This window comes from Callorhinchus milii, unplaced genomic scaffold (genome assembly GCF_018977255.1).
Source record: "Callorhinchus milii isolate IMCB2004 unplaced genomic scaffold, IMCB_Cmil_1.0 Scaffold19, whole genome shotgun sequence".
In the NCBI taxonomy this organism is placed as follows: Eukaryota; Metazoa; Chordata; class Chondrichthyes; order Chimaeriformes; family Callorhinchidae; genus Callorhinchus; species Callorhinchus milii.
Window position 1 is genome coordinate 37820 of NW_024704760.1, and position 9805 is coordinate 47624.

Genomic DNA, 9805 nt, shown 5'->3' on the forward strand with positions numbered 1-9805 from the left:
TCTCATTCTCTCTGGGCAAGAGTAGTCCGCCACAGTCTATTGTCGCGCTTTGGAGCAAGGCGTATAAACAATGTTTAAGTGCACTCTTGAAGGAGACATCCACCTCTTCACAATTTTGCAGGTTGTGAGGCAGTAACAGATAGAGTAACTTACCCCCAACCTCTTACAGGTTCCTGAAATTCAGAGTTTGTATAATTAGTAATGTTAAGAGTCAAGTATCAGTGAAAACTCCAAACCAAAAAAATTCTGGTTCATCTCGACCTCCTCCCTTTTATACCTCAAATGTGCCCAAGACACATTTTTTCCCAATTAATCCTGAGCACCTGGGACCCCTCTCTCTGATCTCAAACATTCATCCGATTTTGATAAGCCCTTTACTACCTCACAACCTGCACTAAACCAACTCGGACACAAACTAATGATCGACAACTGCTCCAAACCATCCCTGGCATAAACTGACTCAACCAGTAAACTGAACCAACTTGGACAGATATTGGCTCTGGGCAATCAAAACCAACCTTCAGCCAGAGTTAATGCACATGTGTGCTTGGATGTCAGACATCCTGCATGAAGTCTACATAGTGTTGCTGAACCTTTGGAGTGTGGAAAGGCACAAGAAAGAAGGATATACAACCTTTGCAGTCACCATAGTGTTCCCACTAGTACAGACTTACCTTACTTATCCTCCACGAATCCCAAGGTGCTAGAGAGAGAAACAGGGCGTGGAGTTTCAGTCATCAGCTTTGGTTCCTATTAGTACAGACTTGGCTTCGGGTGACAATAATAATAGTCCTTGTATTTGATATAGCACTTTTCACGTCTTCAACATCTCAAAGTGCTTCACAGAATAGACCATAAAGTGAATTGACCATATATTTGTGAGCAAAGCGCAGCAGCCAATTGCGCATAGTAGTGTCCCACCAACAGTCATGGATTGAAAATGATCAATTTATTATTGTTTTGCTTTTTGGAGGGATTATTATTAGGCTCTGTGTGGAGTAAGGAAACTTGCCCAAGGTTTCGCCCTCTGCCTGAAATTGAACCCAGGTGTCTCGCTCACAAGGCGAGTGCTCTAACCATTGAGCTCAGGACTCTACCGAACAACTGAGCTCAGCCCATTAATCACTTACATCTCCCACAATTTTCAGCTGCATCTCATCTCCAAACAATTCTTAGTTGGACGTCTTTGACAAAAATCTTGATGATGGTTTAAAGACTAACATTGCAAAATAATTCCATACAGTAATTCTGTCATCACCATCTCTGAGACGAGTTACACAATACAAAGAAAAGTCAGACAGGTCAAGAGATGTTCACATTAAACCGAAGTGGATGGCAACAAAGTTCATTGATGTATGAATACCCAGTGATCATCTGGTATGAACAAGCATTAGACCAGCGTTCAAAAGCAACACAAACCTGCACTGGCTCCAGGACAACCTCTGACTGAATCGAAAACAACAGAACTAAATACTGAGAGAAGAGCAAAGGCCAGAAAACCAAAAGTGATAATTACCTGAGTTGCTCCAGAAAGAGAAACAGTTTAAGAAAATAAACACAAAAAAGCAAGAAAAACACTATTGGGCATATGGGCAAGTGAGGACAGTTACCCTAATAAGTGTCTGTGACAAATATACATAGTATAAAAATAAGTTAGGAACACAAATTTAGCTTAAAGCGTCTGATGTAGTAGCCATTACAGAGACCTGGCTACAAGTTGGGCATTACTGGAGCTAAAATTCCAGGCTGTAAAATCTTCAGAAACGATAGGGAAATTGGGAAAGGAGGGAAGCAATATGGATAACATTCAAGTACAACAGTAGATAGAAAGGACTTTAATAAAGGTGATCAGGCCACAGGAATACTATGGGTAGAATTAAAGAACAGCAAAGGAGGGAAGACTGGTGGGAGTTGTCTACAGACTCCAGGTAGAAACAAAACAGCAATTGTTTTTGAGACAAATTACACAATAAAAGGAGAAGCCAAACTGGCCAAGAGTTGCTCACAATTGACATGGAGAGCAGGTGGACAGTGATAATGTCGCTGAAGCTCACAAGACTGACAACACCCAAGGTTTGGACAACTTCCCTTCATAAACATTACTGACAATTTAGAGCCCACCAGAAGGTTCTCACAAATGCAGACTTACCTGATATAGTCCAGAGAGACCAGCCTGAGCCAAGCTCCACCACATGCAAACTGACCATTTCACTGCTCCGAACTACACACCTCCAGCAACTCATCTGCTATCTCTAAGCTGATGAGGTGATTCCTTCCTCCAATGGTTTGACTGAGCTCAGCCTCTGGGTTAAATACCCAAAGGTTCAGGTTTGACATGTGGCCAATGAGCGAATCACATTCCTCACAAGGTCCAGTTGAAGGGAACGTCCTCCCTTCACAGCTGCAAACAGTCAGTGTCATCACATGGGCTGTTGGCTATTGGCTGGTTCAAAGAATTCACAGGGTTTATATTCATTACTTTAGAGCATTCACACTTTCCTAGAATTTCCTATTGAATGCTTCAGAGATACCATCAAACACACCATCAAATCAGATCACAAACACTAATAGGTGTGAGAGAGAAGGAGAAAGATTGCAATAGAGAGGTGTGATAGAGAGGAAAAAGTCCTGTAGCTCAGTGGTTAGAGCATTCGCTTTGCAAGTGAGAGACCTGAGTTCAATTCCAGGCAGGGTGAAACCTTGGGCAAGTTTCCTTAATAATAATCCTTGCATTTGATATAGCGCTTTTCACGTCAGGAGGACGTTCAAAGCGCTTTACAGAACACACTGTAAAGTGAATTGACTGTATATTTGTGGGCGAATGTGGCAGCCAATTGCGCACAGCAATGTCCCACAAACAGTCGTAGATTGAAAATGACCAATTTATTATTGTTTTTGGTTTTGGAGGGATTTTTATTAGGCTCTGTGTGGAGTAAGGAAACTTGCCCAAGGTTTCGCCCTCTGCCTGGAATTGAACTCAGGTCTCCAGCTTGCAAAGCGAGTGCTGTACCCACTGAGCTACAGGACTCCCCACCTGAGCTGTAGGACTAATTCCAATGCCACAAGTGAAACCAATACAACATGGTGTCACAGCTCAAATAAGTAGTTCCTATTTCTGACTGAGACTTCACATAGAAATACGAGTATAAGATAGTGACTGGAGGATTGAAATGAGAATTTAGAAGGAATTTCTTCAGACAGAGGGCAGCACTGTGCGGAACTCACTCCCATAAGTTGTAATTGAAGCAGATAATACAGATAAATTTACATAATAATAATCCTTGCATTTTGATATAGCGCTTTTCACATCAGGAGGACGTCCCACAGTGCTTCACAGAACACACTGTAAAGTGAAATTAACTGTATATTTGTGGGCAAATGCGACAGCCAATTGCGCACAGCTATGTCCCACAAACAGTCGTGGATTGAAAATGACCAATTTATTATTATTTTTGGTTTGGGAGGATTATTATTAGGCGTGTGGAGTAAGGAAACTTGCCAAGGTTTCGCCCTGCTTGAAATTGAACTCAGGTCTCCCTCTTGCAAAGTGAGTGCTCTAATCACTGAGCTACAGGACTAATTACAATGCCACAAGTGAAACCAATACAACACCGTATTTCAGCTCAAATAGGTGGTTCCTATTTGTGACCGAGACTTCACGGACAAACACGAGTATAAGATAGTGACTGGAGGATTGAAATGAGAATTTAGAAGGAACTTCTTCAGACAGAGGGCAGCACTGTGCAGAAATCACTCCCATAAGTTGTAATTGAAGCAGATAATACAGATAGATTTACATAATAATAATCCTTGCATTTTGATATAGCAATTTTCACGTCGGGAGGACGTCCCAAAGCGCTTCACAGAACACACTGTAAAATGAATTAACTGTATATTTGTGGGCGAAAGTGGCAGCCAATTGCGCACAGCAATGTCACACAAACAGTCGTAGATTGAAAATGACCAATTTATTATTGTTTTGGAGGGATTATTAGCCCCTAGTGTTTACATTCATTACTTTAGAGCATTCACACTTTCCTAGAATTTCCTATTGAATGCTTCAGAGACACTATCAAACACACCATCAAATCAGATCACAAGCACTAATAGGTGTGAGAGAGAAGGAGAAAGATTGCAATAGAGAGAAAGTGTGATAGAGAGGAGAAAGTCCTGTAGCTCAGTGGTTAGAGCATTCACTTTGCAAGTGAGAGACCGGAGTTCAAATCCAGGCAGAGGGTGATACCTTGGGCAAGTTTCCTTACTCCACACAGAGCCTAATAATAATCCCTCCAAAACCAAAAACAATAATAAATTGGTCATTTTCAATCTACAACTGTTTGTGGGACATTGCTGTGTGCAATTGGCTGCCGCGTTCGCCCACAAATATACAGTCAATTCACTTTACAGTGTGTTCTGTGAAGCGCTTTGGGATGTCCTCCCGAAGTGAAAAGCGCTATATCAAATGCAAGGATCATTATTATTATTAAAGGTTGTGATAGAGAAAAGGAGAGAAACTGTGTTAGAGAGGCGAAAGATTGCGGTAGAGAGGAGAAATATTCAGATAGAAAGTGTGATATAGAGAAGGAGAAAAGTTGTAATAGAGAGAGAAAGTTTGAAAGAGAGGAGAAAGATTGCGATAGAGAGAGAAAGTGTGAGAAAGATTGGAATTATGAGAGACAAAGTATGATAGAGAGGAGAAGGATTGCAATAGAGAAAGTGATAGAGAGAAGGAGAAATATTCTGATAGAGACAAAGAGTGATAGAGGAGAGATTGCAGTAGAGAGAAAGTGTGATAGAGAGGAGAAAGACTGGAATAGAGAGAGAGAAATTGTGAAAGATTGCAAAGTGTGGCAGAGACCGAGTGTGGCAGACAGGGAAAAGGTTGTAATAGAGAGGAGAAAGATTCTGATAGAAAGAGTGATAGAGAAGGAAAAGGTTGTAATAGAGAGAGCAAGAGTGATAGAGAGGAGAAAGATTGTAATAGAGAGAGACAAAGTACGATAGAGAGAAGGAGAAAGATTGCAACACCGAACCACCCCAGCAACCCTGACCCGGCTGCCAGGAACCTCGAGCCAACCCCAGTAACTCCGTGTGCTGTGTGTGGGCGGCGGTGCTGTATACGGGTGGGATGGGAGCTGTTTGTATGTGTGGTGGGGGGGGGGGGGGAGTGCTGTGTGTGGGGTGGCGGATCTATGTGCTGAGGGGAGCTATGTGTGTGTGGGGGGGGGGAGTGCTGTGTGTGGGGTGGCGGATCTATGTGCTGAGGGGGAGCTATGTGTGTGTGGGGGGGGGAGTGATGTGTGTGGGGTGGCGGATCTATGTGCTGAGGGGGAGCTATGTGTGTGTGTGGGGAGGGGGCAGGGTATGGGGGTGTCTATGTGTGTGGGGGAGGAGGGGAGGGCTGTGTGTGTGTGTGTCAGGGTGGGGTGCTATGTATGGGGGGAGGTGCTGTGTATAGGAGGGGAGCTGTGTGTGTATGTATTTGTGGGGGGAGGCTGTGTGTGGGGTGGGGGTTGTGCGTGGGAGAGGGTGGTGTGTTTGGGGGGAGGTGTTGTGTGTGGGGTGGGAGGGGAGCTGTGTGTATGTGTGTGTTGGGGAAGGGCGCCTGTGTGTGGGGGAGGTGGGGGGTTGTGTTTGTGTGGGGGTGGGGCTGTGAGTGTCTGTGGGAGGTGCTGTATGTGCGTGGGGTCTGTATGTATGTGGGGGTTAAGAACATAACAATTACGAGCAGGAGTCGGCCATTCAGCCCCTCGAGCCTGTGCCCTGCCATTCGATAAGATCATGGCTGATCTTCAGACTTAACTCGAATTACCTGCGCTATCCCCATATCCCCCATCCCTCTATTTTTTAAAAATCCATCAGTCTCAGCCTTGAAGATGTTCAAGGACTGAACATCTACAGCCTTCTGGGGTAGCGAATTCCATAAATTCCATAAAGTCACTGCCCTCTGAGTGAAGAAATGTTTCCTCAACTCTGTTCTAAAAGGATGACCCTTAATTTTAAGACTGTGACCCCTGGTTATAGATTCTCCTACCAGGAGAAACAGACCCTCAGTGTCTACTTTATCAGCCCTTTAAGAGTCTTATATGTTTCAATAAGATCTCCCCTAATTCTTCTGTACTCTAGAGAATATAGCTCTGGTTTATTCAGCCTATCTTCATAGGTCAGTCCCCTATCCCAGGAACTGACCGAGTGAATCTACGCTGCACCCCCTCTAGGGCAAGTATTTCCTTTTTTAAATAAGGAGACCAAAACTGCACACAATACTCTAGGTGGGGTCTCACCAAAGCCCTATACAGTTGCAGCAACACTACCCTACTCTAGTACTCTAAACCTTTTGCAATGAACACTAACATGACATTTGCCTTCTTAGTTGTTTGCTGGACCTGCAAACTAACTTTTTGAGACTAGTGTAAAAGAACACCCAAATCCCTCTGCACACCGACATTATCTAATCTCTCCCCCTTTAGAAAATAGAGTCCTGTAGCTCAGTGGTTAGAGCACTCGCTTTGCAAGTGAGAGACCTGAGTTCAATTCCAGGCAGGTCAGGGCGAAACCTTGGGCAAGTTTCCTTACTCCAGACAGAGCCTAATAATAATCCCTCCAAAACCAAAAACAATAATAAATTGGTCATTTTCAATCTACGACTGTTTGTGGGACATTGCTGTGCGCAATTGGCTGCCACGTTTGCCCACAAATATACAGTCAATTCACTTTACAGTGTGTTCTGTGAAGCGCTTTGGGACGTCCTCCCGACGTGAAAAGCGTTATATCAAATGCAAGGGTTATTATTATTATAAACTGTTTTTCTATTTTTTCTACCTAGGTGAATAACTTCACACTTCCCCACATTAAATTCCATCTGCCACCTACTCGCCCATTCCCCTCGCCTGTCTATATCCCATTGCAATCTTTTTGCATCATCCTCAGAGCTTACTATCCCACTGAGTTTCGTGTCATCCGCAAATTTAAATATGTTACATTCAATGTCCTCATGTCAATCATTGATGTAAATTGTAAATAGCTGAGGTCCAAGCACTGATCCTTGTGGCACTCCACTAGTCACATCCTGCCAATTCGAGAATGACCCGTTTATCTCTACTTTCTATTTTCTACCCATTAGCCACTCTTCAATCCATGCTAATATGTTCCCATTAATCCCATGGGCCTTAACCTTGTGCAATAGCCTTTATGTGGCACTTTGTCAAATGCCTTTTTAAAATCTAAATATACTACATCTACTGGTTCCCCCCTATGTAACCTGCAGATACATCTTCAAAAAACTCGAAAAGATTAGTTAAGCATGACTTCCCTTTTGTAAAGCCATGTTGACTCTGCCTAATCTCGTTATGGTCTTCCAGGAATCCCATAATGACATCCTTAATTAAGGACTCAAGAATTTTCCCTACCACTGAAGTTAGACTAACTGGTCTATAGTTCCCCATCTTTTCTCTCCGACCCTTCTTAAATAGTGGTGTCACGTTTGCAATCTTCCAATCAATGGGAACCGTTCCGCAATCCAGAATTTTGGAAGATCAAAGACAAACCATCCACTATCTCAGTAGCCACCTCTTTTAAAACCCTAGGATGTAGGCCATCAGGTCCAGGAGATTTATCAGTTTTAAGACCTGATAATTTACCTAAAACCATTCCTTTACTAATATTAATTCCTCCAAGTTGCTCGCTAACATTTTCTTCTCAGTTCTCTTCTATTCTTGGTAGGTTTTCAGTGTCTTCTAAGGTGAAGCCAGAAGCAAAGTACTTCTTTAATGACTCTGCCATGTCATTGTCCCCAACTATAATTCCCCCCATCTCTGCCTGTAGCGGACCCACATTTACCCTTGACAGCCTCTTCCTCTTTATATATTTATAAAAACTCTTGCAGTCTATCTTTATGTTCCTCGCTAGTTTGCCCTGATATTCCATTTTCTCCCTCTTAATCACTTTTTTGGTTCTCCTTTGTTGATCCTTAAAGTTCTCCCAATCCTCAGGTTTACTACTGATCTTAGCTGTTTTGTAAGCTTCTTCCTTTAACTTTATACTGTCCCTGACTGCTCCAGTGAGCCACGGTTGGGCCACCTTTCCCATGGCATTCTTATTCCTCAAAGGAATACGCGCTCGCTGGGAATTTCGCACTATTTCCTTAAACGTCTGCCATTGCTGGTCTACTGTCAAATCCTTAAGTCTAATTTCCCAGTTTATTTTGGCTAAATCCTCTCTCATACCAGCAAAATTGGCTCTACTTAAGTTTAAAACCTTTGCTTCGGACTTAACTATTTCTCTCTCTTACTTAATGCTAAATTCCATCGTATGATCACTTTGCCCAAGAGGAGTCTTAATTTCCAGTTTGCTGATTAGCCCTACTTCATTGCACAAAACAAGGTCTAATATGGCCTGTTCCCTGGTTGGCTCCTCGGCAAACTGATCCAGATAATTATCCCTAATATATTCTATAAACTATATTCTATAAACCCTTCCACTATCATACTTTTCCCAATTTGGTTGTCCCAATCACCCACAATTAATGTTTTTCCTCCTGCTAATTTCCTGATTTATACCTTGAGAGATACTGTGACTGCTGTTCAGGAGTCTATAAACTACTCCCACTAGAGTTTTCTGCCCCGTGTTGTTCCGTGCCTCTACCCATACTGACTACCTGCTTTTCTGATTTAAAATCTTTCCTCTCTACTGTTTTTATCTACTGGGTTGGGGCTCTGTTTCTGGGGGATCTGTGTGTGTGGGTGAGGTCTGTGTGTGTGGGGGGGAGGGGCTGTGCATGTGAGTGGGCGGTCTACGACCCACATGCCCCATACACCTTCGCTCCTGCCTTTAAGACGGCGACAACCTCGCTTTAATTCCCAAATACGGTCTACAGACTGAAATTCTGCTAACGTCATGATCCCACCACGCCCTCGTCATCAGCCCCGCCCCTCATGTGTCACCAGCCCCGGTCCCGCCCACCCCAGTCACTAGCCCCGCCCCTGTCTGGCTCCTGTTTGCAGATGATTGAGTTTAATAAACTAATGCACTTTAAATTCGAATTCCAGATCCTCGTCCTCACCTACAATGCCATTCACGGCCTTGCTCCCTCCTACCTCTCTGACCTACTATCCCCCTACTTACCTGCCCGTACCCTCCGTTCCTCTGGCTCCGGTCTGCTCCACATCCCCCGCCCCAACATCGGTGGCCTTCAGCCACTAAGCTCCGAGGCTCTGGAACTCTATCCCCTTCGCCGCTTCCTCCCTTTGCTCCTTCAAGGCCGGTCTCAAGACCTTTCTCTTTGACCGAGCCTTCGGCTCCCCTCTCGACTCTCTACCCCCTCCTCGCTCCCTCCCTTCCCTCCCCTCACCCTGACCATTTGCCCCTCCTCGCCCCCTCCCTTCCCTCCCCTCCCCTCAGCCTGACCATTCCTCCCCAATGCTCGGGTCCTGACCCAAATATCCAGCACCTTGGGACGTCCTCCCAACGTGAAAGGCGCACTATAAATCTAATCTTGTTGTTGTTAAACCCGTTTCCCGCGTTGTACCCGGAGAGCGGTTATTATTTAAACACAAAGTCAATGCCCCCACGGATATGATTGGGATTAATGTAGAATTAGGAACATTTTGCACCGGGTTTCGGGGTCAATTTACGGGTTTCCTCTAATTTTTTTGACACAAATCAAGACTTCAAAAAAGGAATAATTTCCAGCTGATGCAAGAGGTGTTTTTTTTTAACTGCGAAAAATAATTTAGATGAAGATGTTTTATTATTAAGCCTTTTTTCTTACCCGGAGGATGAGGCGTCACCGGGGAAGGTGCCGGGT